This window comes from Lipotes vexillifer, unplaced genomic scaffold (genome assembly GCF_000442215.2).
Source record: "Lipotes vexillifer unplaced genomic scaffold, Lipotes_vexillifer_v1.1 scaffold980, whole genome shotgun sequence".
Classification (NCBI taxonomy): Eukaryota; Metazoa; Chordata; class Mammalia; order Artiodactyla; family Lipotidae; genus Lipotes; species Lipotes vexillifer.
This window is the reverse complement of record NW_006776752.1, coordinates 149,313-158,799: the sequence shown is the minus strand read 5'-3', so window position 1 is coordinate 158,799 and position 9,487 is coordinate 149,313. Positions and strand designations below refer to the sequence as shown.

Below are 9,487 nucleotides of genomic sequence, written 5' to 3'. Positions count from 1 at the left end.
GTGGTGATGATGGTGGTGATGATGGTGGTGGTGGTGGTGATAGTGGTGGTGATGATGGTAGTGGTGGTGGTGATGATGGTGATGGTGGTGATGATAGTGATGGTGGTGGTGATGATGGTGATGATGGTGTTGGTGGTAGTGGTGTGTGATTTCAGTCTCTCAAAATGTTTCCTTGCCTTCTCTTCCTCCCAGATGTCTCTCATTGACTATAAACTGAAAGCCACAATTAAAGATTTTTGAGAGTGATTTGGAACACTTTTAAGCTTAAAGGGATGAAGAGACTCAACCACATTCACCAAGTCAGCTATAATTACAACACAGTCACTGCCAAAGTTCTGGGATGCACCTCTGCACCAGAACCTGGCAGATCCTCAGGTGAGAAGAATAAGAAGTACAAATTCTCTAAGTGGATCATTGGGAATGATGGCAAGAGGAGCCACTCTTATTTAAACTCCTTGGTATCCAAACCTGTGTAGCCTAGTTACTGGGGACACAGCACCATATAATGATCATTGGTTCAAAGTACACGCTACATTTTGAAGCATCCCCACCCCACAAGGCGTCATCTTGAAGCTGGCATCTTCCCTGCATTTTTAAGAGGTCATTCTAATCTTATATTAGACAAATAGCTTCTGGGTGATGTGGTATAAAGTGAGACCAGTAGATCTTTTGGTTGTTGTAATATCTCCTTTGCTGTAAAGCAAGTCCCTTGGCAAGGCAATGTTATGCAAGATCCCATGACAATAAATCAGACATTCTGTGAGCCCTCGAACAGTATTGCTATCTGAGGCAGTGCAACCAGGAAAGGCAAATCCATACTTGTAATATATTGTTAGTTCCAGTACCTCTTCCCTACCAGGGCTTTGACTTTAGTATAGGAGACTTGCTGGCCTATGAGTTCAATACGCTTTGCAACGTTGCTATTCACACAATCAGATCCTGTGCTTGATTTTAAGCACAATCTTCTCTCTGGCTGCAGGAGATGAGGCTCTCCTTAGGAGCTTGTAGGGACTCCTGGCTTTTGCATCATAACTTGAGTTGCTAGTTGAATGATTGGAGCGCATCATTTTCTTCCTTCAGTTCTCCTATTGAACTCAACCTCTAATCAATCAACCAACTCCACAGTCTTTACAATGACGCTTACTCCCATATCTCTCCAATGCTGGATATTGCATTCCCTTCCACCTGTGTCGCACCCCAATTCACTAACCAGAGTCTTAGTCCTTTGATGCTACAGCACCCTAGGTATTAGCAGCACCTCACCTACCACCAGCAATTGGTCCTTGCTGCCATCCAGCCATCAAGGGATCCACCTCCCAGAATCCTATCCTGAGATTCTGTTTCTTAGGAGCACTTCTGGTACCAAGAAGACCTTGAGACAAGGATTCCAGTACGAGGAGTTCATTTGACAAAAGAAGGAAGCACCAGTAGGGAGTGGGGAAGTGAGATAGGCAAGAGAAGTCCAGTAAATGGTACCTTATCAAGCAAGTTATTACAATGAGCTTAATCCTGCTGGGGAATACTTCTAAACAATATAAAACAGAATCCTTTGAGTTTTCCCACCTGAGGGGCAAAGGAGCTGGGTTATTTATTTATATCGGCTTTGGTCAGTCATTGGTTGAGGGCTGCTGGGGCGGTGGCGGTGGTAGTGATATTAACTACTGAGCCCTTCCAGCCTGCCCTGCACATGCGCAGAGTAGACACTGGTAGCTGGGAAAGCCCTTGGGCAAAGAGATGCTGATGCTGGTCATCGAAAGCCAGGCCAGTGTGCCCTGAAATGGTACCACCTAAGAGAATGTGGGCAGGGCACCAACAGTATCAACTACAGGGTGGGAGGAGGGAGGAGACAGCTTGAGAACGCAGTGACTGAGTTTAGGGAAGGCAAGGCAAGGATATTAGGACAAACCGAAGGGCATCCAAATTGTCCTAATTCTCATTATTTTAGTGCTGGTCCCATTCTAAGGTGTGGCTGCTTGGCACAGCTGTTTTTAGGAGAAATCTTAAAGGGGTAAGAGAAGAAACATACCATTTCTTGGTGAAAAATCTAGCACTGATGTGCTAGATATTTTCACAACTGTGGGTGTGCATCTCTGGCTTGGATGAAGGAGGGCTGGGGAAGCGAATGTCTTAGTGGAGAGGACTATTGCTCAGCCCCTGATGGGTCCAGCCAGAGAGGCAAAGGAAAGGCCTCCCTGCTTGGCTTCCTCCTGAGTTATAGGCTAGGCTGGGTTGAGTTTTATATTATATCAATAACCCACCCCCCAAAATTATAGTTAAAAAATGTTCTACGTGTAGAGTACCTAGTTCAAGATGTCAGGTTTTTTCTGGGCTGAGGGGAAATGTAATATTTGGGAAAAGGTGGACATGGCATTCTCTTTCCTGGCATAGTAAGATCTTCTTAGAACGGGGCTCTTGCTGAATGTGTTTTGCTTCTTTGCTCTGACAGATTGTAGTGGTAGACCATGTCGGAATTTGGGGATGCCAATCAACCTCCCTCCTATTCACGGAGTTGTAAACAATTGAGATCTGAACACAAGGAGTCAAAGTATCAACTTATGAATAGCCAAAGTTGTTGACCATCAGAATGTCTGTTAAGCTTGAGTAAATATGACATAGCCATAAAATGGAATACTATGCAACTATAAAAAAGAATGAAGGTGCTCTAAGTATTCACATGGCAAGAGCTCCAAGACAATGGGCAGGAGTGAGAGGGGTTAATAACTACTAAGTTTGTAGTGTCTTACATATATATATGTAAGTTTGGAAGGAATCACAAGAAAATAATAGGTTGAGCTTGGGGATGGGAACAGGGTGGGTGGGGGGAGACTTTTCACTGAATGCCATTTTTGGGAAACATGTACATAAATGTATTACCTGTATATATCTAGAGATCTAGAGAATGACTCAGAGAGGGGAAGACATAGAGGGGATGGATTAAAATAGTTGCTTTTCCTCTCACCGTAAGTCACCTGACTGCCTCTTACCATGGCTTTCGGAAAGGGAGGAGGAAAAGGGTAGGTTGAAAATTTGAGAAGGTACAAGTGAAGAGCAGAGGGCGGGGTGGGTGCTCTGCCTGGGGTGCAGAGCACCATCTCCATCTGAGGATCATGCCACTGCTGTGCTCCCAACATTTCAGTCCACTGGGTGTGCTTGACACTGAGTAGGTGCTCGGAAGTATGACTGCTGGGGTCCAAGCCAGCCAGAGTGCTGTAGAATCTTGTCAACTGAAAAAAAAAAAAATGCAGAACCTAAACTTTAAGAATTATGTTTTCTTTGGTGGACTTGCTGAGGACTTGAGCACAGAAGACAGCCTCTCAGAGAGCTCTGAAGGACAGCTCCGAAGAGGGAAGGGCAGAACCAGGATATACAGAAGTTTTGCAACAAAGACCAGGTAGTCAGAACATCGGAAGAATACTGTTAATTAAAAAGAAAAAAAAAACAGACATCTCAAGTTAATGAATTTAGTGCTTTTCTACATATGGGAAGATGCAGGAGTCTGGGCTCATTGAAATCATTCCTTTGATACCCACCTTAACCCTCTAGGGCCAGTATCCTGCTTTTCTCCATCCTGAATCCCCTCAGGGTACACAGGGGTGGCTGCAGTGGTTTGCGGCCTGGTGGCCACCACATTCTTTGTTTACTGAAATGGCAGGTGACACTTTCCATGCACAATGTGTTGGCACACCACTTCATGACCACCCACTTGGGAGTTAGCATATGGTGATGGTTAAGAGCATTGGATCTAGCATCAGAATAAACATGTCCAAGTCTTGGCTCTGCCACTAACTAGGTATGTGGGCTTGAGAATTCCTCCCTTTCTCACTTGTTGAACAGCAGTAACACTAGCACCCAGCTCACTGCTACAAAGCGTCACGTACAGAGTGCACAGGACAGCGCCCGGCCCATTAAGATGCTCAATCACTTTGGGTGTTTATTTTTACTAGTTTAGTCATTTCTTTCTGTGGCCAGGAGCACAGACCCTGACTCTGTATATAAGACAGAACAGAGTCCAGAGTTCCTCGCGTGGTCAGGGCAACCAGCCTCTTCCGGACTTCACTGGCTGATGACGCAGCTGCCTTTCCCGTCCAACTTCCAAGGGGCTCTCCAGAGAAGCCGCTTTGCTGGCAGGCGTGTCTGCTAGGATTCCAGAGGTAACGCCAGATGCTGGCGTGCAGCTGTGCTCACGGAACACCCTATCTGTGTTTATTCCCTGCATAACTGCAAAGTAAATGGCTTAATGTTACTGTGAAAATGACTCTAAAAGTTAATGGTTCCCCTAATAGGAGAGGTCTCCTCCCATTAACTGCACCAGCTTATCTTTCTCCGTCTTCTTTCAATCTCAGGGAAAGAAACAACAAACCCGGGACTCCACTCTGGGCGAGAAACTTACTTGGAGTTTTGTCTGTGTTGATCTCATCTTGATCCGGGCAGGGGGCCCAGGAGAAAAAGTAAAGCCAAGTGTAAGCCAACTTATTGGGGATTTCCCACTCTTAACATCGTTACTTTTTTTTTTTAACCCCACTTTGTGGAAGAAGTTTTAAGCCACACCAATGTCCAAGGTACAAAGAGTTAAGTGTGTTTCGGATTTTAGAAACGTTAAGTACATCAGAGTTAGTTTTGTCCTGGTCCTCAGGTTCTGGTGAGAGATAAGCTTTGCTTTGTCCTGTGGCTAAAAGCTGTCTGCTTTTTTTTTTTTGCGGTACGCGGGCCTCTCACTGTTGCGGCCTCTCCCGTTGCGGAGCACAGGCTCCGGACGCGCAGGCTCAGCGGCCATGGCTCACGGGCCCAGCCGCTCCGCGGCATGTGGGATCTTCCCGGACCGGGGCAGGAACCCACGTCCCCTGCATCGGCAGGCGGACCCTCAACCACTGCGCCACCAGGGAAGCCCAAGCTGTCTCCTTTTGAAGCAGAAGGTGAGCCAGTGACAGACAAGTCTGCCGTGCTGATGTAATCAGACCGAGAAGGCTGTGCTCTGGGCAGGGAGAGGTCTGGGGACTGGACATGGGGTTCGTGAGACCCATCGCAACCCCAGGGTCTTTTTCTTCATGAATGCCTCAAAACAGGGGCCCGGCAGCAGCCAAACATCACTGACCTCCCCTGCACTGCCAATTAAATCCAGCTAAGGGGGAATACAAGCTAGAGTCTGGATGACTCAGGAACCAGATATTGGAGGATAGAGGGCCCTGCAATTAGTGTCACTACTGAATTCTCCATGCACTGTCCTCCAGGCAGAGTGTGCTGGGCGGTTTAGTGTAGTCATTCAGATCCTGGACTCTGAAGCTGGATTGTCTGAGTTCAAGTCCCAGCCATGCTTCTTACTAGCTGCTGTGTGGTTTGGACCCAGTTGCTTAACCTCTCTGTGCCTCGGTTTCTCTTCCATAATTGTGAGGGACAAGTGAGTTGGTAGTTGGTGTTTATGGCTAACAAAAAAGCAATGTGAGAGGAGGAGATCCTGAAAATGGATGGTTCTTGAGGAAACCCGTGCAGGAAATTGCTAACCTATGGGGCTTTAGAATCGTGAAGCTTGGTCTGAAGTTTAGTTTATTTAGCTTTGAATGACTATGAGTGTCTTAACTCCTGAAACAAAGTCAATGGGCAAATGCAAAAAATAAAAATTGGTGAAGTACCTGTTTCATAGTAAGTGATGTAGGAGTTTGGTCTCAAATACCCTGTAAGGAGTCTTTTTTTTCTTTCTTTTGTTTAGTACCTGATACTCAAGAGCACTTAATTCGGTACTAAAGAGTACAGTTGGCTTTTCCGGTCAGCGGCCTGAGGTGACCTCTAAAAATGGTTCGCTATTCACTTGACCCAGAGAATCCCACAAAATCATGCAAGTCGAGAGGTTCAAATCTTCGTGTTCACTTTAAGAACATTCGTGAAACAGCCCAGGCCATTAAGGGTATGCATATCCGAAAAGCCACTGAGTATCTGAAGGATGTCACTTTAAAGAAGCAGTGTGTGCCATTCCGTCGCTACAATGGTGGAGTTGGTAGGTGTGCCCAGGCCAAACATGGGGCTGGAATTGGCTTTTCCGGTCAGCGGCCTGAGGTGACCTCTAAAAATGGTTCGCTATTCACTTGACCCAGAGAATCCCACAAAATCATGCAAGTCGAGAGGTTCAAATCTTCGTGTTCACTTTAAGAACATTCGTGAAACAGCCCAGGCCATTAAGGGTATGCATATCCGAAAAGCCACTGAGTATCTGAAGGATGTCACTTTAAAGAAGCAGTGTGTGCCATTCCGTCGCTACAATGGTGGAGTTGGTAGGTGTGCCCAGGCCAAACAGTGGGGCTGGACGCAGGGTCGGTGGCCCAAAGAGAGTGCTGAATTTTTACTGCACATGCTCAAAAATGCAGAGAGTAATGCTGAACTTAAGGGCTTAGATGTAGATTCTCTGGTCATTGAGCACATCCAGGTGAACAAAGCCCCCAAGATGCGGCGCAGGACTTATAGAGCTCATGGTCGGATCAACCCATACATGAGCTCTCCGTGCCACATTGAGATGATCCTTACTGAAAAAGAACAGATTGTTCCTAAACCAGAAGAGGAGGTTGCCCAGAAGAAAAAGATATCCCAGAAGAAACTGAAGAAACAAAAACTTATGGCCCGGGAATAAATGCTGCAAAAAATAAATGCAAATAAAATTAAAAGCAGAAAAAAAAAAAAAAGAGTACAGTTGAATCAGGTGGTTGGCAAGAAGGAACTGAATTGAAGTGAGCTCCCTATAGAGGACTGTGTAACCTGCATGGATGTCGGTTGACCCCTTGGGCTTGGGCTCTTGCATCACATGTGCTGTATCTGTTTTTGCTTTGCAATAATCCAGAACTTGGCACCTGACTAAGTTACCCTAAAAGAATCTCCTCACACATCTGTGAGCAAGGTGGACTTTACTGACAATATTCTGGCGAGGTCTGAGGAGGGGATGAGGGGTGTATGTTGAGTGCATACATACATACATACACACACCATTGCAGAAATCCTGCTTCCCCCTCAGGATTTCTTCCCTCCAAAGTCCCTGCCTGGCTGTGTTTTCAGGGTTTCCTTTGGTGCCCTTTTCCCCACACCAGCCTCCAATGGTGTTCTCTTCTCTCTGCCTCTTGGGAACTTTAAATTCTTTACTTTTTAAATAAGCAGAGCCGTTTGGCCCTGCCCTGGCTCCAGTGCACCAACTTACCCAATTGAAAGCATCATAGCCCGACATCCTCAACTTGATTCATCGGATGGATCAAGATGTTGCTCTCCTTAAGGGGCTGCAGAGCACTTTGCAAACATCCAAATGCCCATTTCCCTTATTGAAAACCTACCGCTCTGTTCTTTACTAACTCTGTGATGGCGGGCAAGGTACTCAGCCTCTCTGAATCTCAGGCTAGTCACCTAAGGAATGAAGATAATGATAGGACGGATGTGGCTGTTGTGAAGACAAAGTGAAATCATTCCTGCAAAACACGAAACAGTGCCTCGTGTTTAATAGAAATGCAATCTATGCTTTTTGAATAAATCATAGCCTGAGTGCTCACAAAACATAAATGGGATTTCTCTCAGTGGAAAATGGGCATTGTTAACTTTTTTATAAGATGCGTATGAGGCATTAAGAGCCCAAACGAGGGAACAGTTAGGGCTATCTAGATGACACTGGGAACTTTTATTGTAAGTTACTTAATCACTCTGCACATTAGTTTCCTCTATCGTAAAATAGGGATAATAATAGTACCTTTTCATATGGCTGTTGGGAAGATTAAATCAATAATGCACGTAGAGACAAAGACATGTCCAAGTTAAAAGTTTAAGAAACTGTAGCTATTATTATTAAAAGCTTATGCCTTGAATTGAACTGTTAGGACAGGAGAGTATATTTGCCTCGTTTCCTGGTATAAAAATTCACATTTGCAAAGTTCAGATGTATTTGGGAAATCCCCATACTATTTTACTAAAGGCTTTAGTCAAGACAGAAATTGATTAATTTAAGCTGATAGCTCTGGCTTTAGAAATTTTAAATCATTACACAATTCATAAACTTCCTAATGGTTCTGTCTTGATATTTAGTTTTGGAATTTGTAACTTCTTTGGGGGCTGTTAGCTTTGTAGTCATTTCCTTTCATCAGCTACACATCAAGAATTAATTTGGGGTACAAGCTAATAGCCCAGCACTCCTGACCAGAGTTCCCTTTGATTTTGTGTAAATTATGAGCAATTGGCCATATTCCACAAGCAACTAGTTATGAAGATAGAATATGCATGAGCAGAGTTTAGTGTTGGGATCAAATAAGGCTTGCAACAAATTTAATATGACGTTGTAAAGGATACGCAAAATCAGTATTGTGCTGGGGACTAATTAGACATAAAGGCAGTTCACACAGATTACCATAGTTACCTTGAGCCCAAACAAGTCCTTCCAGGATTCGCTACCAGAGAAGGGATGGGTCTGTTAGGAGCAGAAAGGAGCTTTGGGGCGCCTCAGTTCTCCTGAACCCAGAGCATCCAGGTGTGTCTCTTTTGGGATGGGGCCTAGGTGACCTAGAGGCTTTTGTTTAGGACAGGACATGATGAAATCAACCTCCTCCTGCTTCTTACAGGGGTTTGACTGCAAAGGAAGTGTATTAGTCTATGCAGGGGTCAGCAAAGTTCTGTAAAAAGCCAGATAATAAATGTTCTAGGCGCTTATAGAGGGCCATATGCAGTCCTCTGCGTTGCAAGGACTCAAGGCTACCATTCGCAGGGCAAAAGCAGCCATAGTTGGGCTTCCCTGGTGGCGCAGTGGTTGAGAGTCCGCCTGCCGGTGCAGGGCACACGGGTTCGTGCCCCAGTCTGGGAAGATCCCACATGCCGCGGAGCGGCTGGGCCCGTGAGCCATGGCCGCTGAGCCTGCGCGTCCGGAGCCTGTGCTCCGCAACGGGAGAGGCCACAACAGTGAGAGGCCCGCGTACCGCAAAAAAAAAAAAAAAAAAAAAAAAGGCAACCATAGTCTATACACAGGCTAATGAGGTGGGCTGTATTCCAATAAAACTTTATTTAAAGAAACAGGTGAAGGGGTGGATTTGGCCGTTGGGCTGTAGTTGTGGATTCCTGGCCTAGGCTAAGGCTCTGGATGGGAACCTGGAAAAGAGGAGAGCCCGAATCAACAAGTTCCTGAAGCAGGCTTGCATCTGGGCTGGTAGATGAAATAGGGGTGTGGGAACCCAGAGCACAGGGAAACCTCAAACCCCCTTTCCTCTTTCACTCCTTCACAGGGCTTGCCTACCTCAGTGAAGGCAACCAGTGGCAAAGGTGGTACAGAATGGATAAAAGTGTGGGGACAGACTGGATCAGGTTTAAACTCTAGCGCTCTCCTGATGTAGCTTGGGCAAGTTATTCTACCCCTCTGAGCCCATCTGTAAAATTGGGGTGATAGAACCCGTCTCAGAGTTATGAGGGTTAAATGAACTTTGTGATGTAAAGCATTCAGCACGCGTGAAAAGGTCTGCATACTGTATTTTATGGGCCGTTTAAG

At 45.7% G+C, this 9,487-nt stretch overlaps 1 pseudogene across 1 annotated transcript; it reads left to right on the top strand.

Annotated features, from left to right (window-relative positions):
* Positions 1-6,043: 6,043 nt before the first annotated feature.
* Positions 6,044-6,651, top strand: LOC103087804 (60S ribosomal protein L17 pseudogene; annotated as a pseudogene). The gene has a single exon (XR_014368608.1). The product of XR_014368608.1 is annotated as a 60S ribosomal protein L17 pseudogene (transcript).
* The last annotated feature ends 2,836 nt before the right edge of the window (positions 6,652-9,487 follow it).